This window comes from Macrotis lagotis, chromosome 7 (assembly GCF_037893015.1).
Source record: "Macrotis lagotis isolate mMagLag1 chromosome 7, bilby.v1.9.chrom.fasta, whole genome shotgun sequence".
NCBI lineage: Eukaryota > Metazoa > Chordata > Mammalia > Peramelemorphia > Peramelidae > Macrotis > Macrotis lagotis.
Window position 1 is genome coordinate 84,935,346 of NC_133664.1, and position 27,808 is coordinate 84,963,153.

Genomic DNA, 27,808 nt, shown 5'->3' on the forward strand with positions numbered 1-27,808 from the left:
TATTTTCTCGTTAGGTACAAAGGTCAACCTAATCTTTCCCAAGAGTTCCCTTCTTGATCACTTTTGAAAGTCACATCAGGCTTGAAGAAGATGGTATGGTATGGTCTGTAGGTGAATTTTCTTTTAGAATTCTCTTTTCCTTTGAAAGATCTTTTTCTTGGGGCCAGCTAGGTGGCACAGTGGATAGAGAACTAGCCCTGCAGGTCAGGAGGACCTAAGTTCAAGTCCACATACACACACACACATATATTTCAGATTAAATAAAAACAGCTCATTAGGATATGGGGAGCAACAGAGGGAAATGACCAGAGACCTTGACTGGATGGCAGAACTATTGCCATTAATGAGTTAACCTGGGGTTCAGTCTCAGGGAAGGATGGAGTAAGTAATAAGCAATGCTTGAGGGTATTTGAGGAAAGAAATGCACACTGGGACACCGTAAGGTTTCTAACCTGATGAGAATGGGCAGCCTAATGAGAAGTAATTGGCTGGAGCTGAATAGAGGTGGAAAATTACATTAAAGAGTAAGGCTTCCTTCCTTGCATCTTCCTTAAAGCACTTTTTCTATTCTTTCAAGGTATACTTCTTTCATTTTGCTAATCTAAATAGCAGAAACACATTTCTCTAACCCTCTCATATTCTCCTTTAGGCCACTTGCTTATTTTACATATGCAGGTGTTTACATGGTAACAACAGAAATAAAAACATACCAGTCTGTATAGGTTCCAGCAAAATTATCTTTTCTCTCCATATTTGCTTGAAATGAAATACAGATCTTTGTCTTAAATTTTGTGGCTCTCTTGGCTAACTTGTGTAGTCCACTACAGTGGCAGTCTGCCTCTTTGTGATAGGTGCAAAGTTTCATTTTTTTAGCTGATAGAAACAGACAAGACCCAAGGACAGGAGAGAGCATCCAATTAGCTAATGAGATTTAACCATTTTGTTTGACCTTGACAGAGTTTTTCAAAAACCTTTCCTTTTCTTTTGTAGGTATTAAACTTCCTCACCCTATTTGGGGAATAAGGCTTATTATAGTTAGCAGATAGGGCACGAGAAAGGATCAAGGGCCCTTAAGGCAGAAACCCAGTTATTATATGAATTTGGCACAGCTTTTTTTCACTTTGCTAAAGATCTCTAGACTATCCCTTTACTTTTGTTATTGTTGAGTCAGCCAGATGTGTCCTACTCATCATGAACACCATTTGGGGTTTTCTTGGTAAAGATACTGGGATGGTTTGCCATTTTTTCCTTCTCCTTTTCCTCCTCCTCCTTCTCCTGCTCCTCCTCCTCCTCCCTCCTCCCTCTTCTTCTCTCTCTTCTTTTCTCTCTTTTTTCTTTCCTTTTCATTTTCCTCTTCTTTTCTCCTTTTCTTCTTTCTTCTCTTCTCTTCCTCTTCTTCTCCTTGATACTTATCCCTGCTTCCCCACCCTCCCCTCTTCCCCCTCCTCCCTCACTTTTCTCCCTTCTCCCTCCTCTCTCTCTCTCTCTCTCTCTCTCTCTCTCTCTCTCTCTCTCTCTCTCTCTCGCTCTCTGTCTATATCTCTGTCTATGTCTCTTTCAACAAGTACTGAAGTACTGTGATGAATTTGATGCATCTTTTATCCTGATCTCATTTCAAATGAGTCAAAAGCACCATCATTTCTTTTCTAGTGAAGAGTTGGATGGCTCATTCTGATAACAAAAGGAGATAAATCTAGGTGCTACAGATGCCGCACTTCAAGAATATGTCTTTTGTTACCATTGACGCCTATGATCAACATTACCTTGGATAGCTGCCTTAAGTTCTCCCTGATTTTGAAATGTCCAGCCACATTTTCTTGATGGCAGTGATTAAGATGTTCCCTTTCAAAGGCAGGAGCAGAATGACTGAACTTTGAACAGCAGCAAGGCTAAACTCAAAGGAAGGAGACTGATAGACACAGAGTACTTACAAATTCTTCCATTAGGGAATATCTTGGCAAATGAACTAGGCATGCTTTAATTTATGAGAAGGTTGGGCAAAGGTTTGGAGGTGACTCCAAAGTGTTCAGTTCTCTGTGAGCACATGCATTTTTATGAGTGCTTGCAGAGAAGTGGAGTTAAAGTGGACATAAACAAAAATTCAATTACTTTTTAGGTCATTTTTCCCCCCACCTGTGTTTTCAGTGCTGAGGAAGCAATCTCTGGTCTGAGAACATATGGAAACATTTTTCAAATATCACTTAAGTGGAAGTACCCCAACTGCTTTTGTTTTTTCTGAAGCCTTGTTAATAAAATGGGGCTCACACAATCTAGGCATTTTATGATTTGGTTAGTAAATATTTAGTCAGAAGACTAGTGATAAGGAATAAGTACTTAGAGTTATCACCACCATCCACTCTTTCTGATCAGCAACCAACCTGCCCTGGTCTATCTTACATGGATGTTTTGAGGAAAGCACTTTCTAAATCCAAAAGTCCTACATTAATGTGAGCTGTTGCTATCATTAACCTCATTGAACTGCAGAGCAAGCTTTGTTCCCCAGATGTTTTCAATGATGCTCCTGTTGATTCTGAAGTGTTCAATGCAGGTGTTTATTACTACATTCATTTGTCTAAATATTTGTTATCAACATGAGGATGTTGAATTGGAGATACGCAGTGTGGAAGATGAAACATTGATCTTGAAGTAAGGAAGACGAGTTCAAATCTTGCTCCTGACACAAAATAACTTTTTGACTTAGAGGTTTTCAGCTTATCTCTTTTTGGTTTCTTAGGTTATAAGTTAGAAAGAAGATCCTAAAATGAAAATCAATGAAATCACAGGTTTAGTGCCTATCATTGTATATGAAAAATAAATTGGAACATTCAGGTACATTCATAACTTGTCAGCTCCTGGAAGGCAAGGACTTAGATTTTTATCACTCTAGTTCCTATCTCTAGCAACAGATATTGAGTGCTTAATAAAGGCTTGTGGGATGAAAGGAATATATTCCAAAGGGTGATTGGAAGTAAGTGCAGATCTATAATAGGTGCCCAACCAGCATGGAACTACCAGGCTCTCAGATCTTTTATTAGTTTGTTTTAGTGTAGTCAGAATTACTTAAGTTCCCAAGGCGATCATTTAATGGTTCATTGTTTTATATTTAACCTGAATTACCTGGAGGCTCTTAGCAAGGAGAGTTTATTTGTAGCTGTTATTTTCTTGGGGGATAATTTATGATTTTAGCATCTTCTCATCCTAACAAAGATTCATCTCTCTGCTTTCTCTTTTTCTGCTTGTCTCTCTGTCTCTCTCTCTCTCTTGGTCTTTTTTCCCTCTTTTCATTCTCTCACTCCACCCCCCCCCATTCTCTCATAAACACAAGAAGGATAATTGTATCTTCTTTTTGTGCTTATTAAAGATGCTTCTAGTCTGCGTCAGCACATCTACCTTGGATAGAGGCAAATGTCACATTCAACAGCTACTGTTGTCAGGGTCATACATGATGCAACTAGACTCCCAGACTTGAATCTGGATGGTGTCAGTGTTTTTCTGTTCATGACCATCTAGGATGGGTTAAAGGTCTTATTTTAGCCAATGAATATTAATAATGTTGTTAAAAGTGAAATGTGACTTGACAGGAGTGATGAGTTTCCTTTCTCCAGAGCCTTTTAAGGCAGTAACATGATAAGAAGACAGAAATGATTCATCATTTGAAAGCAGTTATGTAAAACACCCCGATTTGAAGGGAGTTTATAATATATTGTTTCATGGTTCTGAGTAACTATCTATAGCAATGACAGCTTAGGATATTTAAGACTTAGTATAACATTAACTGTCCTTTGACATATTATTTATGATTCATCTTGTTCTTATCTATAGCCCCTCTTTCTTTTGTTGTTTTTACTGGCTAAGTTAACTCTTAGTTATATTTATTGTGATTAATTAATGATGGTGTCATGGTCAGTTGTGGTACAAATAACTTCATATAGTTCATTTATCTTTCTTATAGTTAGACTCTGGGACTTATTTCACTTTACTGAATTTGCATATTTTTTACACCCTGATTTTTAATGGGATGCAATTTATGAGAACAGTTTTTATGTTCTTTGACTCCTCAACTCTCTACTTGTGTCAGTTCTAGGAACAAGGTATAGAAAGAAAATCTAAAATTATAAAGAATTAACTTGCAAATTAACCCTTTCCTCTCACAAATTCCAAGTTTTATCTCTACTTACTCTGATATAATCAGCCTTTTTTGTTCTGATTACCTACTCCCAAGAATGATAATGAGCTCTTTGAAAACCAATAAAGCTAGAAATTCTTAGTATGCTGGTACTGTCATTGAGATTGTGATCAACCAAGGTGTCTTGTGATGACAGCAGAGTGACCACTATGGATATTTCTTTTCATAATATCTGAGTTGAGGGGGCAGCTAGGTGGTGCAGTGGATAGAGCACCAGCCCTGGAGTCAGTTGTACCTGAGTTCAAATTTGACCTCAGACACCTAATGTTTACCTAGCTGTGTGGCCTTGGGCAAGCCACTTAACCCCATTGCCTTGCCAACAAAACAAAACAAAACAAAACAAAACAAAACAAAACAAAACAAAACAAAACAAAACAAAAAACTAAAACAATATCTGAGTTGATATCTGGAAGTATGATAGTCTCACTAGTACCTGAATAGGAAACTGACCATCTACAACATCTTCGGGAAATGATTGTCTAGCTTTTTCTTAAAAACCTCCTGTGAAGGGGAAAATTATTAATTGTTAGGAAGTTCTCTCTTTTGAACATAAAAAAGTCTAAATTTGTCTTTCTTTTTTCCCCACTCATTGAATCTAGTTCTTATGATCTGTGAGGGCAAACAGAACAAATATGATTCCTTTTTTACATTCTTTAAGGCAATCATCATATACTTTTAAGTATTCTTCTCCAGGTTAAACATTCCTTGGTCCTTCAGTCAATCTTCTTATGGCATGAACTTGAAACCATTCATTGCCTTGGTTGCCTTTTTCTAGATTAAGAATTTCTACCAATGACAAAAAGAGTTCCTAACCTGGGGCTTGTCAACTGGTTTAACCTATATGTATATGCCTATGTAATGTATAAATTGATTTTCTTTGTAATTCTATGAATTCTTTTATTTATTTATATATATTTAGCAGCATTATGCTGAGAAGGGGTTCATAGGCTTTACCCGAATGCCAAATGGATCTTTGATATGAGAAGGTTTAAGAATCTTTGCTAAATACTCATAAAAAATGTAATCCTTGCTCTTAATATGTTTTTTGTGTGGTCTGATTAGAAGACTGGTTCTATCATCTTCTTAGTTTTTGCAAGGCAATGGGGTTAAGTGGCTTGCCCAAGGCCACACAGCTAGGGAATTATTAGGTGTCTGAGGCTGGATTTGAACTCAGGTTCTCCTGACTCCAGGGCCTGGGCTCTATCCACTGCACCACCTGGCCACCCCCTTCTATCATCTTTCTAGTTCTGCTTTACTTGACTTCATACACTCCAAGATTGGATTGCCTTTCTTGGATGTCATTATGAGCTTGCTAACTCATATGGAATTTATTGTCCCCTAGATCTTTTACAGACAAACAGTTATTTAATCAAGTCTTCCCTATCTGGTACTTGTGAAGTTGATTTCTTTGAACACAGAGTAAGACTTTGCATTTATTTCTGCTAAATTTTATTTTATTGAATTCAGTCCAGTGTTTTTGCCTGTCAAGGCTATTACATACTGTCTTATTAGATTGAATCTATCATATTCTGTCTAGGATCCTGATTTACTCATCAATTTTAAGTTACCTGAAGATTGAGAAGCACACCATTTATGTCTTCAAGTAATTTCATTAAAATATTGACTAGCACTGGGACAGAGACACATATCTGAGGCACTCCACTTGATGTTTCTTCCAAGTTATGAATCAGCTTCTTGTACCTTATTAATCTATCCTGGTTCTGAATCTACTTAACTGTTTTCCAACCCACATTTTCATTTTTGCCCATAAGGATGACCTTAGAGACTTTTTGAAAGGTTGTGCTGATATCCAGATATACTGTATCTAAGTTATTTTCCTCACCTAAATCAATTGAAAGAATGAATGTAAAATGCTTTACAAACGCATTCCTCCTCCTAAACATTATATAAATATCAGCTATTTAAAATATTAATATTAAGAGTAGTCCTGTGAAAAAAATTAAATGAAATGAGTCTGGCATTTATTCTTTCTGGTAAAGCCATATGGACTTTGGTGATAGTCACTTTTACTAACTGCTCGTAAACTCATATTTAGTCCTTTTATGACATATTTTAGAATTTTTTCAAGCATAAGCATTAATTTCACTGGCTTATAATTTTCAGATTTCACCCTATTCCTGTTTTTCAACATAGAGAGCTCAATGTAGGGTTAAAGCCCAGGTTGTTCAATCAGGATTTGGCTACAGGGCATCAGTTTTTGAAGAATGCTTTTTTGATTTGATGGAATGAGTACACTGCAACCTGGCCTAATCTCTGTTTTTGTATGAATAATGAACTAAGAATGGTTCTAATGTTTTCAAATATAATTATAAATTTTTTTTGTATTTAAATGGGTCAAAATCATTCTTAGCTCTGAGATCATACAACCCCCCCCAAGCAACCCTGTACTATTCCATTGTCCTATTGCCATGTGACTTTCTGTTAGCTTGTTCATACCATCCTTCAAAATTAAATAGTTAAGTTCTCACTTTGTTGTCCATCTTTGTCAGTCTAGCTGATCAAGCAATGATACTGTCTCAATTACAAGAAAAAGTCCATTTTATAATCTCTAATTTTGATTTAAACTTTTCTTTCTCCCTGGAGATTTAAAGGCTGATGAGTATTAGAGCATGTACTAGGTTCTTTGAGTGATAGACTGCTCTTTCTCCCAACAAAATTGCATCTAAGTAGATAATATTCTTGTTTTCTTGCATCCACATACATTTCATTGAACATCTCCCTTTTTCCAGTCTGTAATGGTTTGCAGTTGTTCTCACTCCCAACAATGGAAAAGTCCATTGTTTCCATTTACTTCTCACTTATTGTGTCTACTTTTCTTTGGCTTCTATGTGATTCATTTCCTCAAGTATTCTATCTGTTATATTCTTGCGTGCATCTCTTTCTTTACGCCTTTCATGTTTTCTCTCCTCTTTTCCTGCACAGTTATTTTCTCCCTTTCTTTTTCTCCCTGTTCTTCCCTTCCCTCTCTTCTTTTCCTTCTCTCTCCCTTCCTCTTTTCCTCTCTTCCTCTTTCTCTCTCTCTTTACAACTCTCTCTCTCTCTCTCTCTCTCTCTCTCTCTCTCTCTCTCTCTCTCTCTCTCTCCCTCCCTCCCTCCCTCCCTCCCCTCTCTCTCTCTCTCCCTCTCTCTTTCCTCTCCTATCTTTCTTTGTCCTTCTACTCTAATTTGTTTATGAACCAAAATCTGAAACTAATTATAGCTCATGAGCCCAAAAATTGGGGTTAAGATATACTTGTATCAAAGGAGTAAAAGGATATTTTAAGTGAAACTAGACATGTAGATATAAAATCACTGAAATCATCCTTCAACTCCTTTGATTTCCTCTTTACCATATCCACAGTAGATTTTATCTCCTCATTCTCTTGTAATTCATTTTGCATTTTCTAAAGCACCAGCATTTAAGATATGTGAAAAATGCTTTTTTATTCATTTTGGGGGATTTTTAATGACTTTTATTATGAGTATTGTTTTCTACTAATTTTGTTGCATATGTGTTATAGTTTAGCTATATTACAAATTTAGCAGGCTTTTATAGACTAGTCTGGGAACCTAACCAGCACATGTCACATCTGCTTGGGAACCTAACCACTATGTGTCACATCTGATGCATAGTATTATTTCTTTGTGAGAATGTAATCTGAGTCCCAAATAATGAATTTACTTAGAAATTTTTGAAAGTTGAGTCAGTGAATATAGACTATTATTTCTAGAATTTTACAGTGTAAAGGAAGGAGAAGACTTCTAACCTAGAGATGATAAATCTGAACTCTAAAACTGGGGGAATGGAAAATATAAAATTGACAACCTTTGATTTGGGTAAGTTCTTGGAATTCTCTAGTACTGCAATGATACATAGTAGTTTTGATACAGGATTCTATCTTAAAAGATGAAGATTCTGGATGTAGTGGCAAGGGGATCAATTCAAAGGTCCAGGACATGATGGGAGTGGACATTTGTCTGCTAAAAGTGGTTAGGCGCTGTGGTGGATAAAGTGCCAGACTGGAATCCAGGAAAATCTTATCTTCCTGACTTCAAATTGGCCTCAGACTTTTACCAGCTGTGTGATGCTTTGGCAATTCTCATAAGCTGATTTGCCTCAGTTTCCTCAATGTCATTCTTCTATAGATAATATAGCATCCAATTTCTCAATGGGACCAACTTTCATTTATCTACTTTTTGGATTATCAGTAACAAATCTTAAATTCTAAGCTCTTTTCTTCCAGCTGCAGGGTTTATTTCTGGCCTATTTCTTTCACTATCATTTGACTTGTGCTCAGGAAATGAAACTAGTTTTGATATTTCCTTAAGCAAAAAAAATTAATTAGGAGCATAAATCTGCTTGAAACAAATGTAATATATTCATCTGCCAAGTAGAAATGATTTTTAGATTTTCTACTATTTATAATTCTCTTCATCATTCTTGCTTTCTATCACAGGAATAATAATAACAATAACTCACATTGATATCGCACTGTGTAAAGCATTTTTTACACAGCTCAGTGAAGTTTATTTTTTTACCTGCATTTTCATGTTGATTTTCCAGAAAGGAAACTGAACCTTAGAATAGTTAAATCATTTTACCTAATCTGGACAGATGACTTTATTTCTACAACATTATAGGAGCTGGAATGGAACATCAGTTTTTCTATTTCCAGACTTGATGTTTTATCTTTTCCCAAGATTGTTATTCTGAAAGATGACTCTTCCTATGCTGACATAGACTCTGGATTTGAGATGCCATAAGGAGCTAACAATGTTATTCTTGGTCTTGTCCAACTTTCATGTCAGTCCTCTGGAAGGTAGAATATTTGTATCTTTCTAATTCTGAGAATATTTATCTTCATCTATGATCCATTATAGACTGAACAAGTGCCAAGAATCTCATCAATTGACAATGCTACATTGATTGAAATTTATGGACTCAGAAGTGCAAGTCAGCAAAGTATTTTTCATTTCAAGACAAATCATATTTTTTAAAAAGTAGATTAAATTTATCCCCTAATTTACCAAGATTGCTGATAGATATAAGTTGACTGTGTTTCCAAAAGGACATCCCAGGTGAATTGAGCACGTGATATTCTGAAGACAAAGTTTTTTCCCATTTTTATACTATGTAGCCTGTGGTGTCTATCAAAACCCACAGTCATCCATAGTTTGTTCCTAACAAATCAGGACTACTTGAGTTGGACCTATATTTTTGACATTATAGTAGTTGATGAAATTTGGTTAGAGATGCTAATAGTCCCTTTTGACTAAATATATTTCTAATTATCCTGCCACAAAGCATGGTATTCTGAGAAGTAAACACTTTCAGTTAAGAAGTTAACAACTTCTGAACTTTCTGTTTTCCTTTAGGTGACTCAATTTCTATTCAGAAACTGTAGTAGTTTATGACTCACAGTCTAAACTCAGAATTGGATGTATGTTGGGATCAAAAAGATGTTTTGATTTTTGTTTCAGGGGATCAATTGAGATGATTAAAGGAACTGGGAAATTGAATATAATTGACATTTTTAAATTAAATTTATCATAAGGTACTCATTTAAATTATTTTTTTAGTTATTAAGTATTTTTTTCATTTTCTCACTTCCCTTCCCAATTCTATTAAAAAAGGAAACTCAAACCATTGATTTTGGGGGGAGGAAACTCTGAGAGAACCCCAATTTTAGGTGGCTATGATGATGTCATCTACTTTTGAGTGTTTAGAAAGTATAATGTTGTTATCAAAAATTGGAAAGGTATCATTAAATTAGAATTTAAGCTATTTTCAAAACTAGCATTAATGTAGCACTATTCATTGGAAAGAGTATTGGAAAATAGAGTGAATTAGAGAATCTCTATGGTACAATTGAGCTCTTAATTTATGATCCTTGCATACATTAATAATCTCAAAATTTCATAACTACAAAATCTTAGTCTGGTGTGGGATGGGTACCAGGCAACATGTTAATAATATGAGCCATACTATTTTCCTTAAGAGTTTTGTTGGAGGGGCTAACTTGGTATTTGCCCCAAGATTTTTTTTTTAGATGTTTATAGGGTGATGAATGAATGCTAGGATTAGAATGAATAGCAAAATAAAAGAAGGTTAGTGATGGTGAAGGCCTTGAGGGAGTCAGGAATAGATTCTATTGTTGGTTGTATCTGGGCAGGTCTTAGAGTGGAATTCATAGCAGTAGAAACAGACTTAGAGGAAAATTGACAGGGTAAGACCGTGAGTTAGATTGGTAGACTCTGGTTTACTGACTGGAGTCTGTAGCCTATCATAGGTATGCCTGTAGAGTGTTGCCCCTCTCAGTATCATTTAGCAATAACAAGATTACTATATCATGATCAAATTCTACTGTGAAGTCTTGTGTAATATTGTTTGACCAATTACCCATTTGGAACTTTGTTTTGTTGGAGCTAACTAGCTTCTGTGATGTTTTTCCTAACACATATTTTCTTTGGTTGAATATGGATAAGCCTATACTATTCAAGCTCCAATTTAGTAAATTTATAAGTACATATGTCAGCAAAATCACACTCCTCACATCAGAGCATTTGTGGGATTGGTAATGGTTGAGGAGAAGAATAAGAAATAGTTTCATGTGTCTGTAGAATGACAATTAGGCTGATCAAGGAGTAGGTAGGTATGGAAAAGGGAACAGGAATATTTTCAAAACAGATTCCAGAATAACGCAAGAACAATTTTCAGAAGGTGGAACTAGGGTGGCAAGTTATTTCATTTTTGAACAAATTCAAGTGTGATGGTTTTATTTTCACAGAGGTAATAGGAAATCAACATTCAGTGATGAATCTCTCTCATAATCATACTGAACTGAGATGGTGTGGAATAGAGGATGGGGAATATGACTCTAATCCGAGAAGATCTGAAATCAAGCCTCTACTTTGAAAGATACTTGTGACGTGTTATAATTTGAGGTATTTAATCTTTCAGTTTTCTTGGTTATTCTCGAAGATTATAAATTACAAAGGAGGTGCCAACCTTCATTGGTGGAGGGAGTTCCCTTAATCAGGAGTCTTCTTTATCATGGAATTCCTTGTCCAGTCTCTATCCTTTTCTCAGAATTTGAATTCTTTTATATTTACATTCTGAGAATACTGTCTTTTCCTACTACTCTTTGGTCGACTCTCCTCCAACTATAAACCAATGTCTGTTTTCTATGACCTCGGTCTGAATCATTTCCACCATATGTTTAGTGTGAAAATAGTCTCTTCTGTTGTGGTTGGTTGGTATTGGAAGCACATAAGTTATAGTATATGAAAGCACATATTTATATAAAATTGAGATTTCTCTCAAAGGAATTTGATTTCTGATATATATTTAATATATAATAATTGGTTGCTTTTGTCTGAGTGGTAACTTTATTTAAAATTATACATATTTGTTGTTGTTCATTCATTTTTTGTCATTTTTTGTTCAACTCTCTCTGGGGTTTTCTTGGCAAAGCTGGAAGAGCATTTGTTATTTCTTTCTCCAGCTCATTTTACAGGTGAGGAAGCTGATAGAAACAAGGTTCAGTGACTTGTTTGGGGTCACACAACTAGAAAATGTCTGAGACCAGATTTGAACTTGAAAAGATGTGTCTTTCTTACTCCACTCCTAGTATTCTATCCATTGGGTCACTTAGCCGCCCTTTTATACTTTTAGTTGCCTATATATTATTCAAAAATAAAGCGATCAGAATATAGAATATAGAATTAGAGCTAAATGGACCATAAAATTCAAATCACAAGACCTTGACTCTTAATTTGGCTTTAAGATGTCAGGAAAGAAAAATTCCCTGTTCATTTAACCACTGACTTAATTGCAGTAAGATAAAGTGTAGAACCAAAAATTCTAAAATCAGTACACTAAGGAAAGAAGGCCCTTAGGACCTGGGATCAAATTACTAGAATAGGGCAGAAAATCAGAAGTTTAGGAACCAAGGTAAAGCATCCCTAGCAAACTAGGATGAGATAAGAAATTAAAATCTGCAAGAGACAAAAGGGGTAGGATCCAAATTCAGGTACATGGGTCAGAAAAGATCAGTAGTCTGGAGGAAAGTTCCTTAAATTTCTGGAACTTTCTTGATGGTTTATCATCAGTAACTTTGGATCCAGAATACCAGATTTCCTGACCCAGAATCTTGGTAAGACTTAATATATCTGCTTTTCTAAACACTTAGAATTATGATGTTTTTTGGTGGAAAAGACTTTGGAAAAGATGTACAAGTCTCTTATTTGCAAAAGTTTTATTTTTATCAATGCTTGTTTTTAATAAAATCAATTACTAAATATGGTTCTTTTCAACCCTACTCAGTCACAAAGATAAAATAAGGACCATGATGTATAGAACAAATGTTATTCTATAACTCTTGTCCTCCTGCAGTCCAGAGAAGGAGATATGTTGTCATTTATTCTGTAAGTGTTAGATTATATCTCTCTCAATTTTTGGATGAGGGAGCCAAGACTAAGATTCTATAGGGAGCACAGTTAGTATCAGTTTTCATGCATTCTGACTCCAAATCTGATTCTTTGTCCTACACCTTTGGAGCCAACTTGGTGATCTAGTGAATAGAGCGTTGGACCTGGAGTAAGGAAAACTTGAGTTCAAATTTGATCTCGCACACTTATTGGCTGTTTGAGCCATGACAAGTCTCTTGACTTCTACCTGCCTCAGTTTCCTCATTTGTAAAATGGATATAATAGTGTCACTTTTTTATTAGGGGATCAAGGGAGATATTTGCAAATCTTTCAGTGTAATATCTAACATATAATACTTAATAAATGGTTGTAGCTGTTCCCCCAGGTTTCTCCTCCCTTCCCATTGATGGGTAGAGATATTCTGGCATTGTCGCTTCTATCTCATTTGATTCCAAGATCTTAGTGGGAAATTTTATGAGATACTGCTGAAAAGCTGGAGGTAAGGAATTATAGAATCATAGATCTATGGCTGGAATGGAATGATCAGATCATGGAGAGTACAGGTGAAAATTGGGTGAAATCTGGACTTATGTGAACCCTGTTGGATCAGAGGGTAGGGGAGAAATGGTTGTTATAGGTCTGGGCAGGGTTGATAGAAGTTGATACATTAGATAGAAGAAGTGTTCTTTATGCTTAAATGCTAAAATGTAAAATTCTCATAGTACACTGAATTGTGCCAAATGATAATTACACATTGTAACTATTTAGCATTCACATTTCTGTGTGTAACTCCTCTTAGGAGTAGAGGGGGAGAACATTGAGTGTTTCCCCTCTGTTCTTGCCCTCTCCCACCTCAGTTTGCTCACTGTTTTGTCCCCATTTAGGTGGGTCTGTATTTTTCTTGGCAGAAGGCCAGTTTTCAAAATAGCTAAACCTTAACCTTTGGATCATTTCCCAGAAGTAGCACTTCCACCTACAAGCTCTGGACATCTGCTCATTTAATCATTCCTTGCCTGCCTTAACTTTGCTCTATAGGACCCTGCTTAAGCTAGTCAGGTCATATTCTTTATCTTCCTTGTCTCTGTTGTCCTTGAGCTCAAAATTCTTGGTGTCATGAATGGGCTATTTGTTTGCTTGCCTCCTTTTTCTTGTGTTTGTGTGTGTGTGTTTGTGTGTGTGTGTGTGTGTGTGTGTGTGTGTGTGTGTGTGAGAGAGAGAGAGAGAGAGAGAGAGAGAGAGAGAGAGGGTGAGAGAGAGTGAGAGAGTGAGAGTGAGAGTGAGAGTGTGTTCCCTGGGGATACTGAAAAGTTCAAGAGATTTTCCCAGAATCGCTGCCAATATGTCAGTGGTTTTGAACCTAGGTAATCCTGACTCAGAAAATGGTTCTCTACTGACTGTGCCATCCTGCTTCTGTTGTTGTGGTTTTATTCACTTATATCTGACTCTTTGTTACTACTCTTGGGATTTTCTTGGCAAAGATACCAAATAGTTTACATTTCCTTCTTCACTCATTTTACAGATGAGGAAACTGAGGCAAACAGGGTTAAGTGACTTGTCCAGTGCCATACAGCTTAGTAAGCTTCTACATTTTACCAATAATCAATCAGTGGAAGTGGAAAATGCCTGCTTGCTGCTACTTGAAATCCATGAGAGAAATCTCTGAAATTTCTCCCTTGAATTAAGAGCAGAATATACCTTCTCCCTCATGTAAATGATTGTAGGTGGGTTTCTAGGTCTCTGAGGATTTTCTTAATACTAGTGAGAGAATATAGAAAACCATTGAGGGATGGTAGCAGGCTTTGATGACCAGCTTTTATCCTTTTCTGCTGCTAAGCTCAAAGGTAAGATTTTATGAGGCAGTGATATTATGAAAATAGCTGTGGGTTTGGAGTTAAGTCTTGGATTCATATTCTGGATGTATATGACCATGGGCTAATTTTAAACTTCTTATAACCTTTGCTTCCTGATTTGTTAAATTTGGATAATGGCAATTGCCTTCATTACTTCATAAGACAGTAGTAAGGAAAATTCTTAGTAAACATAACTGGGCTATATATAAGTGACTATTACTATTACTGTGACAATGTTAATGATATACTTTGCATTATCAATTAGACTTAAGCCAAGTCTTGATATGGAGGAGATGACTTGCATTGCAACTTTTACAACTGATTCATCTTCAATTTCTTTTTTATGTGTTTTTTTGCAGGGCAATGGGTTTAAGTGGCTCACCCAAGGCCACACAGCTAGGTAATTATTAAATATCTGAGGTCGAATTTGAACTCAGGTACACCCGACTCTATCCACTGCACCACCTAGCTGCCCCGATTCATCTTCAATTTCTATCATTCTGTTGGCATTTCTGCTTTTTCAGACACACTTACATCAAATTCTGGTGGTTTCTTGCTACCTCTAGGAGAAAAATATAAAGTCCCTTATTTGGCTTATAAAGCCTTATGCTAGCCCCTTCTTACTTTCCAGTCTTCTTACATCTTATTCCACTTTGTGTACTCTTTGATTCCAGCACTTTGGCTTCCTTGCTTTTTGTGAAGAAGAGACTCTGTTTCCTGAATTTGAATGTTCACTTGCTATCCTCATGTCTGGAATTCTCTCTTCCTTTTCTCTACCTCTTAGCTTCCCTGGTTTCCTTAAATTCTTAGCCAAAGTCCCTCCTTTTGGAAAAGATCTTTCTCGGTCTTTAATCTTAGTGAATTCTCTCTGAGACTTTGCTCAGTATGCCTTGAGCCTGTCCCGTTTGAACTTAGGTGTTTGCATTTAGTCTCCCCATCACATTGTGACCTCCTTGAGAACATGTACTATTATTCACTCATTCATTCATTCATTTATTCATTTATTATTTTGCTCTTCTTTGTATCCTCAGTGCTTAGCAGAATGCCTGGCATCTGGTAGCTACTGAGTAAATGCTACTTGATTTGATATCTTCAAGAAACTTGTTTCACACTGAATATCCCTTTATATATCTCCTCTTCCTTCTCCCCCACTTTCCTTTCATTGCTAAACTTCTTGAAAATAACTGTTTTTGCTGCCTCTCTTTTGTCATCTGTCACTTCCTCCTTGGTCTGCTGTTTATACTGGAAAATTTCTTGAAGGTAACAAATGATCTCTTTATCAACTATTTTGTTGTATAGTTCAGTCATTCAGTTGTGTCTTGACTTTTTATGACCATGCACCATTGTACACCAGGCTCTTCTTTCCTCTACCATCTTTCAAAGTTTGTTCAAGTTCCTGTTTGTTGCTTCCCTCTATTCATCTCATCCTCTGACCTCCTTTTCTCCTTTTGCCTTCCAATCTTCCTGAACATCATGGTCTTTTCCAATGAGTCTTAACTTCTCATTATGCGGTCAAAGTATCTAAGCTTCAACTCCATGATTTGACATTCCAATTTGACATAATTGATCTCCTTTCTGTCTAAGACACTCTTAATTACAATTAAAAGGCATTGATTCTAAGGCTGATCTTTCCTTTTAGTCCAACTCACAGTTATTCTTTGCTACTGGAAAAGCCATAGCTTGCTGATATGGACCTTTGTTGGCAAGATGATAGTGCTAACTTTTATTATGCTGTTCAGCTTTGCTATAGTTTTTCTTTCAAGGAGAAAATGTCCTTTAATTTCATCACTGCTGTTGCCATCTGCAGTGATCTTTGAGCCCAAGAATTTATCATCTGATGCTCCCACTTTTTTCCTTCCTTTAGTTGCCAAGAAGTGATGAGATTGGTTGCCAGGATCTTAGTTTTTTTTTTTTTTTGGTTAACTTTAAGTAAGCTTTTACAAACTCCTCTCACTCTCAGCAAAATACTTCTTAATTCTTCTACTCTTTCTATCATCAGAGTGGTATCATCTGTATATCCAAGATTCTTGATATTTCTCCCGGCAACTTTAATTCAGGCTTTTGATTCATCCAGTCTGGCATTTCACATAATGTATTCTGCAAATAAGTTAAATAAGGTGACAATATACATACTTGTTTTACTTTTTTTTTCGATCTTAAACTAATCAGCTGTTCTATGTTCAGATATAACTGTTGCTTCTTGGCCCCCATACAAGTTCCTCAGGAGACAAAAAAGATGATCTGGTTACTCTCATCTCTTTGAGAAATTACCATATTTTGTTGTGATGTACATGGTCAAAGGACTTTCTGTTGTTGGTGAAGCAGATACAGTGACTATTTCTGTATCTACATTCTTCTTGAACTCTGCTGACTTGTCCTCTCTATTTATTCTTCTTGAAACTTTGTCCCCAGAGCTTGGTGCTTAATCTTCTCTTCCCTTCCCCTTCCCCTTCCCAAGACTTATCATGTCTATTCCAACTCTTTTTGTTTGCTTTTTTTTTAGTTTTTGCAAGGCAATGGGGTTAAGTGACTTGCCCAAGGTCATACAACTAGGTAAGTGTCTGAGGCTAGATTTGAACTCAGGTCCCCCTGATTCCAGGACTGGTGCTCTATCCACTGTGTCACCTAGTCGTCCCCTGTTCCAACTCTTGAATCTATTTGATCCATTCTTATATCCTTCTCTGAATAAAGTCTCAAAATTTAGCTTGAACTTCATGACTTTTGGGTCTTCTACAATCACCTCTAATTTAGTGTGTTGCAAATGAAGTCATCTGAAAGGAGATAGCACAGCGTTTTGGATTTGGAATCAGAGAGGTTGGATTCAAAATACAGTTTGTCCAGGATAGCTTTTGCCAACTTACTGAACTGCTACCATCCCAGTAAGAAAAACATTTGGCAATCAGTTGCTCAATGTAAGAAGAGACAATACTGGAATATGGAAAAATTGGTTGAGGAATTCGGTCTTTCATTGTGTTTAGAAGATCTTTAAGTTAGCCAGGAAGTTCTGTTGGCTAAAGAACTGTGCTTTTTCAGACTGAGGGTTGGATACCCATGAAGTTTAGTTGACTTAACCGGGTTCCATGATCACAGACTATACCCTTTTCTAGCTAGATATATGCCATGAAGGGGATGAGGTGTTGGAAGGTAGGTAATATACATGTTCATATTTACTACTGGAAAAACAACTTAAAGCCAATGTTCCGCAGGTGAGTTTGTGGTGTTGTCTCTATGTAAAAAGATCACATATTAAGTTGACCTATCTCTTCTTTTTCTTTATCATCCATATTACTCAAGTATATTTTATGCCTTTATAGATTTTAGGATGGTTAAATGTATTGAAGTTAGAATAATATGTCTAAATATTTGATGTTAAGAGGAAGTGTTATATTGTGGAAAGATGATTGTTCATGATATAAGGAGATCTAAATCTAGCCCCACTTTTGCTACTAATTGACTGTATAAGACTGAATAAATTGCCTAAACTCTCAAGTCCTCTGCTGGGTTGCATGACTTCTAAGGTCCTCTTGTAGCCCTAAGTGTTTGCATCTTTGCATTACTATTATCTCATAGATCTGGTATGTGCAATCTAGTTGTAGGACTTGTGTCAAATATTAGAATAATTCTTGATTGATCTTTACGTTCTCTCTTAGAAGAAACTAAGTGTTTAATGTCAGTAACTCCCATTCCTACTGATAGTCTCTCTTTAGACTCCAATTCTTGTCTATTTTCTAGCTTTGAATTAAATGGGAAAGAACACAGCTGTCCCCAAGATATATAGTCCTGAGACTGTGATCAACTATGACTCTACTGGTTAATTAGAGGAACATGTAGAATTGCTCTGTGAAGGAAGGAGCTAAGGATTTGTGGCTAATGAATGCCTGGTGATTGTGTGATACTTTGATGCTTAAATAATAATGATAGCAGGAAACAAAATAGATAACATCATAATTATGCTGTAGGGTATGCAAATATCTTATTTTTATCTTGTGTGATGGTACTGTTATCCTCAAAAGTACAAGTGAGATAATTGAGGCAGACAGAAGTAAATTAACTTGTCCAAATCCACAACCTAAGCATCTGCAGTGGACTTTGAACTATGGTCTTTCTTACTTGAGATCAATACTCTATGCACTACCTTTCCAGCTGCTACTCTTGGTATTTCTTGAATATAAGTAACCTAAGCTAGAGAACAAGAAGAAAATCATACTGCATGAATTACAGGGAACTTTTCACACTGAAAATTAGAGATCCGGATACAGCCAGATCCTAATTCAAACTTGTACTATTCAAAATTGCATTTATATACTTATGATAAATGGGTGTGAAGTGAATGGAACAGTGCAAATTTGATTTAATAAAAACACATCAGGAGCTTTCTTAATTGCATTGGTTGAGACCCAAGTGTAGATCATGCTTTCTATCACAGTGCTTCTTTGAACTAATGTATAGGCCTGACTATATCATACCCTTCCTTAAATACCCAGGATGGCTTACTATTCCCTTGAGGAAAAAAATGCACACTATTTATCCTGACTTTTAAGACTCTCTGCCCCTTTACTTTTTCTATGTTTTAAAGTAAAACCAGTCTACTGACAATTACCTTACCTTACCTTCTTTTCCCCATATGAGCTTTCATGCATGTTATCTTCAATGTTTGGATTATATAACTTATCTCCACCTGTTGAAATTCTTTTATGTTGTAGCCTTATCAATTCCTGTAGTAGCATTAGTTGACATGTGTTTACCTTTCATTTAATTGAATTATATTGTATCTAGTAATATACTTGTGGGGTAAATCTCCTATAGGTTTGACTGTGGAGGGATTCTCTTGTTTTGTGATTAGTCTTATTGTTTTTGTACTAAAAAGACATATAATTTCACATGTAGAGACTTTAGTGACATTCTGAGAACTTGTTTTATCACCTCGCTACCCCTAAAGATCTTTAATTCCGTTGGTATGAGGATCTGTTTTACCAATGAAGGTTGCAATTCTGGGGCAGATAGGTGGTGCAGTAGATATTGGCCCTAGAGTAAGGAGGACCTGAGTTCAAATTTGACCTCAGACATTTAATAATTATCAAACTGTATGATCTTGGGCAAGTCACTTAACCCCATTGCCTTACAACCCCCCCCCCCCCAGGGAAAAAAATCCCCTGATATCTTAGTAAATAGACTTCTGTAGCTGCTGTGGCTAAACAAAGTTACCTGGTGGTCATGTTTCTGGTTCTTCCCTATACTGCTGGACTGGCCATTGGACATCAAATAGCTGGGTTTGGGGGTCACTTGGGAATGCTCATGGGGAAGATAGTGGAGTTTCTATCTTTGAAATCATTGCAGATAGATGGACGATGCCCCATTTGAAATTTTAACTTTTGCTCTTTGGTTAGAATTTCTTGAATGAATAATGATCTTTTTTATATTTGCCTTAAATTTGTTATAATAATTACAGTAAGATAAGATCCTTATTGCACGTATAGTAGAAGACAAAATTTCTTTGTTTTCATCACCAGCCTTTTCTTTGTAGGTGGGGGAAGGTATTGGTTATACTATTTCTTTCCACTCTCTTTAGCCCACTTCTTGGCAAAAATAGATAGCAAAGTTGAGTCAGGGACAACCCGGTAGTTTATTAAATTGTTCTGTGTTGCCTCAGAAAAAACTCATTAAGTCAAATGTTTCCCTATGGTGCTTGTCCTATCCAAAACTTGTGTTTGGCAGAATAGTAATTACACTGATCGTGGAAAGTGGGTTTCAGTCTAATGATGAACAAAGTTGGAAAACAGAAAAAGAGCAGATGGGCTTCATTTGTGAAGTGATGCAGTACTGGCAGAGCATACAATCAGAACATTAATAAAGCAGAGATGGCATTTGGATAACTCAAAATTCTCAGGTGAGGCAGTCTTTAAAGTTTGAAATGGCAGTAGGCTAGATGAAAACACTGAGGTAGGCAATACAGATTAGAAAAAGGTTCACACATGTTTATGGAAATACCAATTGTAAGGGCATTTGTTGGAAAAATCTTACTCTCTTCTTCATCTTCCTCTTCCCTACATATTTTACAGATTTGACACTCTTTTTTTTTTCACACTTTGGTAACTTTTCATAGCCAATTGTCAAACTGAAGCAGTTATTTTTGGAACACTAGGATTCTTCATTGCCTCTGGTCCCAAGTATTTCACAGGTCTCCATGCTTAGATCTCAAAAGGGAGATAGAGGTCTAAAGTGCTATCCAGGCAGCCATCCTAAATACAACTGGTGGGATCCTGGCCTGCAGTATATCAGACAATTCTGACTCCAGTCTCATCAGAAATATTGCCTCTTTATTTATTTATGGATTAATTTTCACTGCTGGCATGGAAAGTAATTCAACTGTCAAGGCTAACTATTTTGCTGTGATAACTATTGATTAATGAGGTGAAGAATATATTGGTTGGCAAAGAGATGCTAGAAACAAGAAATCTCTTCAAAGTTCATCTCATTCTCTTCATTCCAGCAAATTCACACAACACCAAGAGTTGGTCTATAGCTAGAACAAAGGAAGCTACTGAATATTTTGAAGGCATCCATGATTCCTGGGGACCTGGGGATTTGAAATTCTTGGAGATTTTGGCAAAGGGAAAAAAGATCCACGAGTTGCATAGAACCTTGGTAACTTGTAAATGCTTCCTCAACATGTGAGATGAAAGATAGAGATAGTGTAGTGCTACTCTAGTTTATAGAATATTAGTTTTGGAATATGGAAGAACTGGATATAAATCATCTTTCAGATGTGTGACCCTGAGCAAAACACTTCATCTCCAAATTTTATCTGTTAAGATGAGGGAGTTGGGGCTTATTGTTTCTAGGATTCCTTTTGACTTTTATCTGTGATTCTATAACATGATTCCTTAGGAAGGAACTCTTGTTGCCAAAAGGTGGTCCTGTAAAAAGGAATTAGATTTATTTGGCTTGGTCCCAAAGGACAGAACTAGGAGCAATGGGAAGAAGTTACATGGAAGTATATTTCATCCAAACACAAGGGAGAACTAAACATTAGAGTTGTCAAAAACATGGAAAGAGCTGCTGTGGGGAAAAGTGAGTTTGCTATTATTGTAGGTATTCAGGTGGAAGCTAGATGACCACTTGTTCTAAAAAAGATTCATGGTTTGGGTTAGATCTGGAATAGATGACCTCTGAAATCCTTCGTATCTTATTTTTCCATGATGATATGGCCTGAGGAAAGCATAACCTTTCATATTGTTCTTGCAATTACTATCTGATGTTGCAAGTAGGTGGATCCCCCGTCATTCCCTTAATACCCCATAGCCATTCTGTCCTTTCCTCATGTTGTATCTCCCACTTTGGAATATTCTACTTATTCTTCTTTGCCAGTTTATATCTTGCTTATCTTTCAACATATGTTCAAGGCTTACCTCCTTTCTGAAGCCTTTTCTGATGATTTCAACCCTCATGAATGTTTTTCTTATTTCTTATTTCATTTGTTGTTTCGAATACAAAATGTAGTATTACTATATGTGTGTGCATACTTATATGTATATGTTGTTAACTTTTGTTTTTAACTTCTTGAAAAACAGATATCCTAACAGATTAAATTGATATTCTTTCCCTTTTCCAGCTTAGTGCATAATTGGTGCTTAATATCTTTCTGTTAGTATTATTTTTTCTGTGGTGATTACATATTGAACTTTTAATTTGTTTACAAATTAAGTAATCTTTCTCTATGCTTTTAAAATAAGCTTTTTGCTTGCTCCCTCTCTACCTCCCTGGATAATCTGCCCTTGAACAAGCTTCTTGAAATTATTTTTTTTCTATGCCTGGTGCTTTCTGATCTCTTCTCAATCTTTTGGAATCTGAATTCCATTCCCTCCATTCTGGTGAAATTAGATTTTTAGAGCCCCCACCTGTGGTATTCTAATTTCCAAATTCATATGCCTTTTCTAAATCTACACCATCCTTGACTCTCTCCACTGCATTGTTGAACATCTCTTTTTACTTGTGAGTGTTTTTTCCTTTGTGATTGAGACAATAAACTCCTATGGCATCAAATATTTCCTCTATAAATTCCAAAATTATATGTCTAATTCTGAATTATTATCATTGGCACCTAGACGTTCTGCCAATACCTCCATGGGCACCTAGATGTTCTGTCAATACCTCTAGCTCAATCTATCCAGAAATGATACTTACATTCTTATTCTCTAAAACTGTTACTCCTTGTGACTTCTTTATTTGTTACCATAATACTATTTATTCATTCAATTTCTCAAATTTGAAAGTACCATGTTAACTTTAATTCTTCCCTATGTCTCATCTCTCATAAATAGTTAGTTATTAGTTCCTATCAAATAGATTTTTTGCAATAAACCTATTATCTACCCCTCTTTATCTATTCCTAGAGGTACTACCTTATTACAGTTACTGCCCAATTGGACTAAAGTACCTTCCTGCACCTAACTCCCAATAGACTTCTTCCATTCCATTTATCCTTCTAATACATTCTTATATTGCTGTTAGACTTTATTTTTCTAAAATACATATTTCATCAGGACAAATTTGTTAACAATCAAAGCTATACAGAAGTAGAAGAGGTTGTGTCAAGAGGTGATGGAATTTCTTTTCCTAGAGGTCTTCAGGTAGAGTCTGAATGACTAACTTGTGGGTTTTATTAGAGTGGAAATTTCATTTAGCTTATAGACTGAACTAGAGGGATACTGCTGTTCCTCCCACCTCTCAAATATATTCTGGGACTCCAAAGTTGAATCTAGGGGGTCAGGGTGGTGGACAAATAGGTAGAAGTTGGAGGAAAGTTCAGCAAAGCAAGACACTTTCTAATACTTAAAGCTATCTCCAAGTGCAATATGTTACTTTATGTATGCTTTATATGGATTTTTTTGTTTGTATATCCTGTGTTTAGGACAGTGCCTTCTAAGTTGTAGTTGCTTAATAAATGTGTGCTAATTGAACAATTCATAAACTGGCAAGTTCCCTGTCACTAGAATTTTTCAAGTAAGGTTTAGCTGACCATTCGCCACTTTCTAATTTGAGCCATAGTTACTTATGTTCCATAGTTATATTTATGTATATATGGAATCCCTCTGTTATAAAATAAACTCCTCTAGGGCAGAGGTTGTGGTTCTTCATCTTTGTTATTCCTAGAACCTAGTACACTGTTGTTTACTTAAGTATTGTTTTGCACTTGAATATTGACTGAATAATCAATGAATATTATTTGTGAATTTCTTACATTTTTTTTGATAAGTAGACTAAATGTGCAGTAGGGTACTTTGCAGATCTAAGATTTTAAGATTCTAAATGTGGCAGATAGTGTGAAGGAAGCATTTATAGACCTGGGTAACTGTTATTGAAAGTTGAAATCTCCTGATCTCTTTGTCACTGTTCTCATCTTTCTCCTTATTTACTCCTCCTTTTCCCATGCTGTTTCTGATCTTCCTGCTAGTTTTCAATATTAGTATAACACCACTTCAGGAACTACTTCCCAAATTGGGTACTCGTATTCACTGATGAAGATTCTCCAGAGTGTAGGCACTACTACTATCCTCAGGATTCTAGAGATAACTCGATGGGTTGTTGCTCCCAACATTAACTCCAATTAAAAAAATTGCCATCATACTTAATCAATGTTAAGTCACCAAGACTGGAAATGGATTCCCCAAAGTTTCAATGTGGTTGGATTGGAAGCAAGCAGGGGATATTTGGGAATTCTTGAAGGATGAAAACTAGGCAAACTATCTTTATGCTTCAAATACTACCCCTCTCACCCTTTGGCTAGTCCATCCCATTACATTGGGATATTTAAAAATTACTATTGTATGTCCCTGAGCTAATAAAGCCTTTGAGACATGACAAGAGCCTTATAAATATTTGTTGAATTGACAGAATTTATCCAGACAGAGCCCTGAGCGCTAGTTACAGACAATGGTGCTATGGAAACAAAACAAAAGCTTCAGCATATAACTTTTCCCTTGTCACTTAATATTTCTCTCCTGTTTTTGTAGAGAAGCAGCCTCTTGGCAATGGGAAAATAAGAGATCTGGAGAGAAAATTCTAAAAAAATAAACAACAACAATAAAAAAGAGTAGCAATGACTTTTTAAGTTATTTTTTTGAATTTTTATTTAAAACAGTAGGTTAAGTGACTTGCCCGAGGTCACACAACAGCTAGGCAAATAATAAGTGTTTGAGGTCAAATTTGAACTCAGGTCCTCCTTACTCCAGGGCCAGTGCTCCATGCACTGTTCCACCTGCCTACCCTGACAAAATGACTTTTTAAGGAACATAATAGGGAATGTTTTCTTAAATAAACTAGCCAATGATTGAGAATTCCTAATATTGTTTGCTTTTCTTTATTTTTCTTTTTCCTGCTTAGCTGAACAGATAGGGGTGGGGAGAATATGTTCTTTTGTGAAGAATGTTTCCCCAAATCATTTCATTAGCTTTAAGTAAAGACAGCACAAAATCAAATAAACATCTCTTTGAAATTTGGGGTTGTATTTGGAATATACATTATGTTCTCTTTGCTGTTTGTTTTTCCTTTATTCCTGCGTGAGACTTCAGAGTTGCTCAGGAGGGGAGCTTCCTGCATGAGAAAACTGCTCCAGTAGGAAGACTGTTTGCCTGTTTTTGCCAACCCAAAACCAATCTCCTAGACTCAACAGCCTGAAGGGACTTTGTATGTCATTTAGCTGAACTTTGCCATTTACAAATGAAGAAATGGAGGTCTAGAGATATTAGGTGACTTGCTCAAAGTCATAGCAGTAATAAGTGACATAAGCAGGACTCCTTGTCTTGACTCTGATGTTTCCACAATGGTGTGAAGCAGTGAAGCTATGGGAATCATTCAATCATCAAACATTTATTATGTTCCTTCTATGTGCCATACACTTGGAATATAAAGGGAAAAAAATGAGACGATCTCTGCCTTTTTGGAAATTATATTATATAGAGAGAGACAATGATGATCAAGAGTATTCGAAATATAGCACAGAGGTACTGAACCTGTGATTTCATTGATGGAAGTCTAAAGGTCTACGAACTCTTCCTTTCTCAATAAGTATTTACTGTGCGCCAGACTCTATCGTTACCTCTATGAGGAAAAGGAAAGACAACTCTAAGAATATGCATTAAAGGGGGCAGCAAACTGGAGGCAGAGGAAGTGCTCAAAATGGAGGTTCTATCAAGAACTCACCAGTAGGAGAAAGGGTGGCGGGAGAAGGCAACTAAAGCCTGGGATTGAAGTCCAGAGCCTTCTTCTAATGTAACCAGTCCCTTCTCTGGTAATGGATGATCTTAGAAAGTTGCCTAGAACAGAGGTTTACATGCAACATAACAAATTCAAATATAATTGGGAAACATAAGAAAACAAAATAAAACATGGATCGTGTTAATATGTGTTTTTCTAAGTCAGTTTGTAGCCAAAGGGATTCTTCTATACACTTTAGTGGCCGCTATTTCTACTTGAGTTTTATACCCTTGGCCTGAAACCCAGAGGCAGTGATTTCGTTAGGGTCATCCTGTGAGTATATGTTCAAGATGATTCTTGAACCCTGGTCTTCCTGATTCCTTGGTTTTCTCTTTATTCCTTCTACATGCTGCTTCTCCTATAAAACAAAAGCAAGGTGAATTTTTTAAAGGAGGATTCTAACAGCTGGGAGGGATTAGGGAAGGCTTAATGTAGAAGGTGTTGCTTGAAGAGAATTTTGAAAGAAATTCTGAGGCAGACGAGATGGAAATTGTATTCTGAAAAGCATTTTCTGCTTCAGAAGTAGGAGAGCAGAGGAACAATTGGCATGCCCGTCTCCAGAAATCTGGTTCATGTGCTCATAGTGACTGGGGAGAAAGGTAGGTCACAGAAGAAGAACTGTTATGGTAATGGAACCCAAGGGAAGGTGGAAGTTTGGGGCTAGGCAAAGGAGTTGGATTCTACTGCACAGCAAAGTCAGTTGAAGGACTATGAAGCTCAGGACAAAGGGATGATATGTTTTACTCAGATGTCAGGATTTTGGGGCAAAACCCAAAACAAACACCATAGTTATAATTCTGTATTCAGTATCTATTATTGTAACTGATCTATATGTTTCATGTCTGCTTTTGGTGATGTGTTTAAGCTCTCTGAAACTATTTTGAATCCAGTTCCTTTTTCTCTAAAGCTTAGTAATGCAAGATTGAATATGGTGATAATTCTTGTTGAGCTTAGTTATCAGTACATAAATGCCTTTTTTCTCATGATTGTTGAAGGGAGACCCTGGATTATATGCTTCTTGGATGCTTTGAATTTTCAAATTTGGATAGAAGGCTGTTGCTGCTTAATAGATTGACTTTTTGTCATCCTTGTTACAGTACCCAAAATCTTAACACATTTTTCTGGGTGGCCTAGGGTGTGATGGTTAAAGAATCCCATTTTCATTATTATGCATTCTCCCTCTGTGAGGTCAGATCTGCTGTCTTCTTTGCCCTTTTAGGCAGCTGGCTGGTATTTGGCATTTTATCTTTAGAGGTTTGTCAGCCGAATGCTTAATATAGATGAAAATGAGCCCGAGAATGTTCAGAAAGAAAGAAAAGAAAATTTGAAAGATGCTCTTTGCCTAAACTCATTTGTTCATTTAGTCTACATTTATTAAGTGTCTGGTAGGGAAAAAGCATATGAAAAGAATCCATTTAGGCTGTGTGAGGACTATTTAGCCTCTGTCTTCCCAAGATCAGTCATTTCCTCAAACCCCAGAACTGTATCATATGGTTCACTTAACATAGCAGTTGATGCAGCAAGGAGGAACTAAAATCACTCTTAAAAGAAATAGCAAATGACTCAAATACTTGGAGTGGTTTACATTTTCTGACCTTTAAAAAACAAAGAAACATATTGTCAGAAGCAGGAATTGAATTCAGCTCTTTTGTGACTTTAATTAGGGAGACACTGTGATGATATATGTCCTTCATTCTTTTTTTTTGGTAAGGCAATGGGGTTAAGTGGCTTGCCCAAGGCCACACAGCTAGGTATTTATTAAGTGTCTGAGGCCAGATTTGAACTTAGGTACTCCTGACTCCAGGGCTGTATTCACTGCGCCACCTAGCCGCCCCACTGTCATTCATTCTTGAAGAAGACCATGACATCAGGGAGGTGATGTCATGACAAGCACATGAATTGGATTTGAGTAAGGGGGTGCTGTGCTGGATCACCAGCCTCACTTTCTTCTCCAGAGCCATCTGGGCCCAGTGGCCAGATATGAATCAAGATGACTGGAGATGACCCTGGATGGGAGGTAATCAGGGTTAAGTGGTAACTGTCTGAGGCTGGATTCAAACTTATGTCCTCATGACTTCCAGGTCAG

General features: G+C 36.5%; 1 protein-coding gene across 5 annotated transcripts in view; it reads left to right on the plus strand.

Annotated features, from left to right (window-relative positions):
• LOC141492677 (receptor-type tyrosine-protein phosphatase N2-like) overlaps positions 1–27,808 on the plus strand; it is a 333,809-nt gene that overhangs the window by 57,723 nt on the left and 248,278 nt on the right. Inside the window, exon 1 of one of the 5 annotated variants that reach the window (XR_012470030.1) lies at positions 9,911–11,131. The exons of 1 other annotated variant lie outside the window; for it this stretch is intronic. The gene's annotated coding sequence lies outside the window, so the exon portion shown is untranslated. Of the gene's footprint in view, positions 1–9,910; positions 11,132–22,106; positions 27,804–27,808 lie in introns of those variants that run through there. 3 more of the 5 variants (XR_012470028.1, XR_012470027.1, XR_012470029.1) reach the window with 3 other exon arrangements.